This window comes from Fundulus heteroclitus, chromosome 2 (genome assembly GCF_011125445.2).
Source record: "Fundulus heteroclitus isolate FHET01 chromosome 2, MU-UCD_Fhet_4.1, whole genome shotgun sequence".
In the NCBI taxonomy this organism is placed as follows: Eukaryota; Metazoa; Chordata; class Actinopteri; order Cyprinodontiformes; family Fundulidae; genus Fundulus; species Fundulus heteroclitus.
This window is the reverse complement of record NC_046362.1, coordinates 5,122,883-5,130,231: the sequence shown is the minus strand read 5'-3', so window position 1 is coordinate 5,130,231 and position 7,349 is coordinate 5,122,883. Positions and strand designations below refer to the sequence as shown.

The window sequence follows — 7,349 nt, the reverse complement described above, 5'->3', positions numbered from 1 at the left end:
TGACTGGACTAACCTTAACAGGAGCAAAAACAAAGCTTCCAAGGCAAACGGGGACTGGCATGGAGAGGTGTGGAGTGATGATGACGGCCCAGTGCTGAACTAAAGACAGAGGGAGGTTTAAATAGAGAACTGACAGGTGACACCAGGGTCTGACTAATTAACCAGCAAATGATCTCAGGTGTGACTGACTGCTGAGGAGGTGAGGTGAAAATTGACAGAAAATAACTGATGACTGAAAACTAACAATAAATAAAGTCAAACCTAACCCAAAAGAGATGAAAAAATGAAAATAACAGAAAAACAAAGCCAAACCAAAACTCAACCATGACAAAGAGTAGCTAATTTGTCTGTTTGTCAATAATCCTATTTTGCAGTGGGAGTTGAACAATTTTTGTTGCAACTGTATCAGTTACAGTAAATACCCACTGTCACACTTTTGCTAATTCTGCTTATTGTGCTGCTGACAATTTTTACGTAACTTTTTCTACTTTCTACTTCATAGTTTTCACATTGACAAATGTGTTTGGTATTTTTTGTAGTTCTTTTTACTGTCATTCTTTTTCTCACCACAGTGCTATCAACAATATTTGATGCTTCTATGTCAACTTTAGTTTTTTGTAACTTGCTGCTGACATAGAGATTATTATTATGCAATGCGATGACAGTAGGCCCATCCCACTATTTAATCAGGATCCAGGTTGACGAACTCGCTGAACAATAATACTTTGTGTTACAGGTCTAAAAGCAGATGCCTACAAGTACAACCACTGCACATGATGGCATTTGATGCAAGGGTGTTTTTGTTCACTTGTGTTAAAAGCAAAGTGGGTGTTGTCCCTGTGACAAGATAAATGCTGACTACCCTGACAAGCTCTTTTAAAGTAAATAAGCTGCTCCAAGTGCCCACACCCCGGAATCCTTATTTATTCCTGTAGAACGTGTTTAAATGAAAGTGCGTTTTTAAAGACAGGCTGGCTGGAAACTGACTGTAAGCAAGAACAGAGGAATTATCATAGTGTGCTTGCATGTATTAAGGTTGGCTCAAGATAAACGAGTGATCTGTGTTTGAGTTTTTTGGTGCTTTTTAAAGGGATGTTTTAGAGATTCAGTGGTGGGTCTGAGGTGCTGAGAGAGATAGCTGTGTTTAGGAGTATTCAACTTGAAATGTTGTATAAGAAGAGTTATTATCTTTTAATGCCAAGGCAACTCTACTAACTCAATTTTTATTTTAATATTAAGCTTATACATTTTTTATCATTAAGTCTTGAATTGAGTCATTTAATTTATGCAGTGGTTAATATCTATCCAAAGTGACTGAAGGTTTAGCATGTGTACATTTCTTTATTACAAATACATTCTAGTTTATATATCTTGCCAATTAACCTAATTTGCTTTGCAGGTTGAATCCTTTTTTATTCAAACCACATGGGCCAGTGAACAGAAGAGGTAATGTAGCTCAAATTGCTCACAATCTTTATTCTAGCTCTGATTGAAAAGTGTAAATTTACACTCTGTATAGCAGTTTGTCAGCACACTTAGGGAGCACTAAGATTAAGTTGTTGACCCGACCTTCAGGTTTCCAAGAGCATATTCTAAGCATCTTTAAGGTAGGGTGGACAAACAAGTTTGATCCATTGAGGCACCATCTCTCATTTTCCAGGACATATGGATGCCAGATGCCAAAGCAAAGCTGCAAGAACTATTGGAGACCAAAGCCTGTAAATCAGGAATGGCCAAGTCCAGTCCTCGAAAGCCACATTCGTGAAACTTTTGGATGCATCCTTGTTCCAACAGACCGCAATCAAATTTCTGAATTCTCTCATTAGCATTCAGCTATGCAGAACCGTGGATATGAACCTCTCATTCTATTCAGATGTGTTTAAAAAGAGATACAGTCATGGACAAATTTGTTGGCACCCCCCTGTCAATCAAAGAAAATCCCACGATGGGACTAAGGCCAACCTCCCTTGATGTGGCCGCAGATGAAAAATGGATGACAAATTGAAGAGAAAGATAATACAAATGGTTCCCAAAGAGCTCAGAATAAACTCCAAATAAATTAAAGTTGAACTCCAAGGTCAAGGTACAGGAGTCAGATAGCACCACCCGTCACTGTTTGAGCCAAAGTGGACTTAATGGGAGACATTAAGACTGGAATTTGCCACAATACATATTGTAAAGCCACAAAGCTTCTGGGAGAATGTCCTTTGAACAAGATGATGCAAAAGATACCTAGAAAAGAACACTGTCCCTACTGTGAAACATACAGGCTTGGTTATGATCTCGGGCTGTCTTGCTGCATCTGGCACCGGGTGTCTCAAATCTGTGCAGGGTTCAATGAAATCACAAGACTATTTAGGCATTCTGGAGGGAATAGTGCTGCCTAGTGTCAGAATGCTCGCCCTCTGTTGTAGGTCACATATCTTCCAACAGCATAATGACCCGAAACACACTGCTAAAACAACCAAAGAACAGCTATACGACTATTCTTAAGTGGCCTCCTATGAGCCCTGATCCAAATCCTGTTTAATATCTATAGAAGGAGCTGGAGTTGGAGCTGGCATCTAGAGAAGTCACTGTTCAAACCTGGGAGTAGGCCAAAATACCCAGTGACAGGTGCAAAGGTCTCATTGACAATTACATTTATTATTTGACCGCAGTGATTGTCTCAGTGATTGTCTCAGAAACTTGCACTAATATTGAGGTGCTAGCTACTTGTTTTCATTCGTTTATTTTTAAATGATTCTTTTGGACCACAATACAAAAGCAATGTCTGATTTTCATTGGTTAATTTTCATTAATTTGTTATTTATAACAATTTTGTCACTAAAATAATTAACTTGTCAGTTTCAAGTTAATTATTTTAGTGACTATTGTGAGATTTTCTTTGATTAACCGAGCCAACAATTTTGTCAATGACTGTCTATCTAAAATTGGCAGGATAGTAGTTCTTGAGGATTGATCTTGGGCACCCCTGTCATGCATGAATGAAGGAATTTCATAATCTGTGCCAGCCTTCTAGACTTCACTTGGGTAGCTGGGAAGGGCAAACCAACAATACAAAATCTGAAACAATTTTAGGTTTCAGAAAACAAATTGGTTTGCACTTCCCGGCCACCATACTTTGCAAACTGCTCCAATCTTTTTTTTTTTACAGCAACACAGAAAATAATACTAGTCAGAGGACTGTGCCAAACACCGAGCAAATAAAAAAGATGGATCAGATCATGAGAACGACACTGAAGCTTTTCTTAAATAAATAAAGTGAAGAAAAATCTGCTATGTTTCCAGTGTGGATAACTTATTTGTCAGGGATAACTAGAATTAAAATCCATTACTTTCTTCTTCTTCTTTATATAGTACACAGTATATAAACAAACAGATGTTTGACCCCAGCGAAGCTTTGGTCACAACTGTATTTGCCTGTGTGGAATGCAGCTGTCTGGTTGAGCTAAAAATGTAAATAAAAAATTAAAAAATAAAAAAGTATGTCCCCGGGATCTAAACAGCTTTTGTGATAATGTACACAATAAGGTATGTGTGTACCAGTGGTCATAATGTTATCCTAATTGACAATACAGTCAAAATAAAATGAAAGGTAACAGAGTGAATTTCTGTAGATAAGAGATCAACTGGTTGTGAATCTTCAAAGGAGCCCCTTTTCAAAAAGACAGACCTTAAAAACAATAAACAAATGTAAGTGAATCTTAATGACTTTAAGCAGAGTAAAGAAGCGAGAGCCTAAAGTCTTTCACAAGCATGTGAGATACTGATGTCATGCCGAAGAGGAATACTCAAAGTTGTTCCTTTGAAGGAAATTTTAAAATTTTAAAGTGTAATGAGTTTTTACTTACTGGTCCTGCATTTTATTATTTTCTTTATTATAATCAATAAATAACATGACTGTGTAATATTTCATGGCCTGGTGTTTATCTGAGTATTTATATGTACATTAATTGATGATTGTTTATTTAATGATGACTCCAGTAGCTCCTATAAGACAGAACCTTAGAACTGAGAGACGCTACCTTTTAAAATGTCTGTGCATTCTTGCAGAGTATATAGAGGAAGACATACATTATGCCCTTTTGAAAAACATTATGTACTTTTAAGATTTTTCTTCTTCTTTAGGCTGCTCCCTTTTTGGGCTCCCTACTGTGGATCATCTGGCACCCTCGTTCCCTAGCATCCTCCTCTGTCACATTATTCTGTTGCATCTCTGCTTTTCCTCTTTTCTTGCTCTCATGCAATTCCATCTTTGAAAATTCTTGGTCTAGTATAGTGCTGGTAAAAACTATTTGCCCCATTACAGATTCAATCCTTTTCTGCTTTTTGTCACATACTTTTTCAGATCAAACAAATGATAGTACCTGATAAAGTGTATACCCACTAGGGTATTTTTCATCATACTATTTCCAGTGTTTAGAACATTGCATTCTGTCAAATTTTGAAAATAAAGACATTAAAAACCTTGCGTTTTAACATTTATAAAATGTTGGGAAAAGCCAGACAACCTGCAAAATAAAAGTGCTCTTAACCTTTCAACAAATATTGTAAAAGAACAAATGCTTTAGTTGACATATATGAGAGCTCTTTCAGTGACAGGCTGCTGCATCCTCCAGGTTTAAAGGAGAGCTTTCGCAGGTCCTTCCTTGTAGCTACTGTTAGACTTTATAATCTCTGTTACTCCCAAAAATAAATTGCGTGTTTACATCATGCTAGTATTTATACAGCTTTGGAATTATTACACCACCTCTCATGTGCTACTTTCTATTTGCACACTCTAGCTTCACTCTTTAGAGTGTTTATACATTCATGCACATTGCCCAGTTTTCTACATCATTCTGTAACCATCCACTATTTTTCTGCCTTTTTAGCTTGAACATTTCATATTCATCTGAATATGTCTTATTATTTATTGATAACTGCACAACATATTTCCCATTCTGATAAGTCTACCTCTCCTGCTGTATAGCTTAACTTTAAATTTAGCTTTTTTCATATTATTTAATTTTGTGAGTAAGTCTTGTTTCTTCTGTAAACTTGGTTTTGCAGGCATCGGGGGAGCACCAGGTGTTGGGCTTGGGCCACATCCCAAACTGGTTGACCTCCGCCTGGTGGCCTATAGCTTCCATGGATGCATGGGCCACAGGGGCTATGTTGGGTGGCCATCCCTTCCTCTTGACCTCCCAGAAGCTAGTTCACAAGGGGAGATGATTATATGCCCTCCCTACTTTTTTCTATAGTGGGCTAGCACCTACCAGGCACCTGCCGGGTTTCTTTGTAATTCTGGGGGAAGGGGGGGGGGGGGTCTTCTTTTCATGTTGCTGAGAGGTCTTATTGCCAGAGACTGGTGCAGATCTCGGGCTGCCAGGGGGACTGGGTCCTAGGCTCTTTTTGCCAGGGTGAGTAGGGGGTCCCTGGATTCAAGAAAGTCATTCACACAGTTAGGATTTCATCTTATGAGATCCTTTTTTGTAGCGTTAACTGCACTGCCACATGTAGGCAACCAGTTTCTCCATATGGTATGCCTGAAATGCCAACACAGGAAAACTGAAAAAAGAGGAAGTTCAATATTGAATACGCCTCAGATTAACACAAGATGACTCTCTCCTATCTTTTGGTAGGTTATTTTAAAATCAGCTGGAGTTTAAATAGATCAATGTGCTGCTTAGTGAATGCCTGGCCATCTGTCATGATTTTGGCACTAGTGCTGGTCTGATTCACCATTTGACACACCTGTGCAGTTCCGCTCCGTTCTCATCAGCCTTCACCAGTTCTGCACCTCTGACTATATAACCAGCTCTCAGACCACTCACTAGTGCCAGATTATTACGAGCGATTGGTGAGTTTAATCCAGCGTTCTGTAGCCTGCCTACTTGCTTCTGAACTGTTTCTGCCTTGTGACCCTCTGAACCTGCCTAACCCCTGTCAGACCTGACTGTTTGTGCTATCTGGAAATCTGACCTCCTTCTGTGCCCTGAGTCTGCCCCCAGATTCTGTTTTGGATTGTCTCTGGATCTCTAATCACCTGGTTCTGACCCTGGATCTGCTCTCGGACTTCGTGCTCTTGTTATTCCCTCTGACCATCCTGCCTGTCTTTGCCATCACGGTTCTGGCCTTGTGCCTGTCCTTCGACCACCGATTACCTGCCAGCCCCATGAGTAAGATCCTTCAAGCTGCCACCAGCAACATCCTGCCAACAGGATCCTTCCCTCACCTTCCCAACTAGTTTCTAGACTGTGAGAAGGTTAGTGACAGAAGTTTCAGTAACTGTTTAATCCCTCAAAAACCAACCTGCTGTCTCCACTTCCAGTGGTTCCTGTCCCAGACACTGGCGATTCACTCCCGACCTGCAGCATTTTACAACTCAATAAAGTTTTTTTAAGCAATGTGATCTTGTCTAGCTGAATTCTGGATCCTCTGTTTCCAGTCATTGCACAATCATTTTGTGACATCTAGCTGTAGCACAACAGGAGAATGATCCACAGCCCATCAGCAAGTTCATCCTTGAATGGCTCAAAAAAGTAAGCTTTTGGAGTGACCTAGTCAAAGTCTAGACCTAAACATAATTCAGATTATGACCTTAAGCAGCTCATTTATGCAAAAGTCTCAATATCAATGCAAAACAAATTCCCATTTATCCCCAAATGGTTAATGACAGTTGCCACATCAACTTTTGGTACACACCCAGCTATTATCATTTCATTAATCATTTAATTCACCAGGAAGATCCCACTGAGGCTCCATTTAGTGGAATCCTGGCCAAGATTGGCAGCTGCAGCACAAATAAGTTACATAATTACACACTAAAAAGCCAAATAGAAACCATAAGTATATGAAATACATTTAAGAAACATACAACAGAATTAAGCTTAAATCTCCTCAGTATCTATTTAAAAGCTATTAAACATTTTACTTTCAAGTCATTCCGCAACATATTCCATGCAAAAGGCTGAGCTCTGACTAGTATGCCATTTACACAGAAAAGGGCAGCCTGGTTAACTATGGCTTGACGTAACTGCTGATTTGAACTGAGGAAAGATGGCAGGAAAGAGACGCCAGCACCTGACGCATCAGTTAATGTGGCTCACGGCTAAACTCGGCTCCAAACCTGCCAAAGTCAGTAACGTCTAATGTCCCCATATCTGTCCAATCCACACATGCACGTGCGCACACACACACAAACACACACACACACACACACACCAATGCAGAAACATTCACATGCCTCAAAATCGACCTAAGCAACAAACTCAGGAAAACCTGAACGAGAAAAGGAAATAGCTAACATGAACATGCTAATTCCTTGTGCATATCCAAACCAGCCAAATACCTTTAAGTTATAA

General features: G+C 39.4%; 1 long non-coding RNA gene across 1 annotated transcript; it reads right to left on the bottom strand.

The window, feature by feature from the left end:
• Positions 1–5,391: 5,391 nt before the first annotated feature.
• LOC118565214 lies at positions 5,392–6,787 on the bottom strand. The gene is made up of 3 exons (XR_004932268.1): positions 6,726–6,787; positions 6,298–6,353; positions 5,392–5,420 (listed from the first exon to the last, which is right to left on the bottom strand). It is a non-coding gene; the product is annotated as an uncharacterized LOC118565214 (long non-coding RNA).
• Between the last annotated feature and the right edge of the window lie 562 nt (positions 6,788–7,349).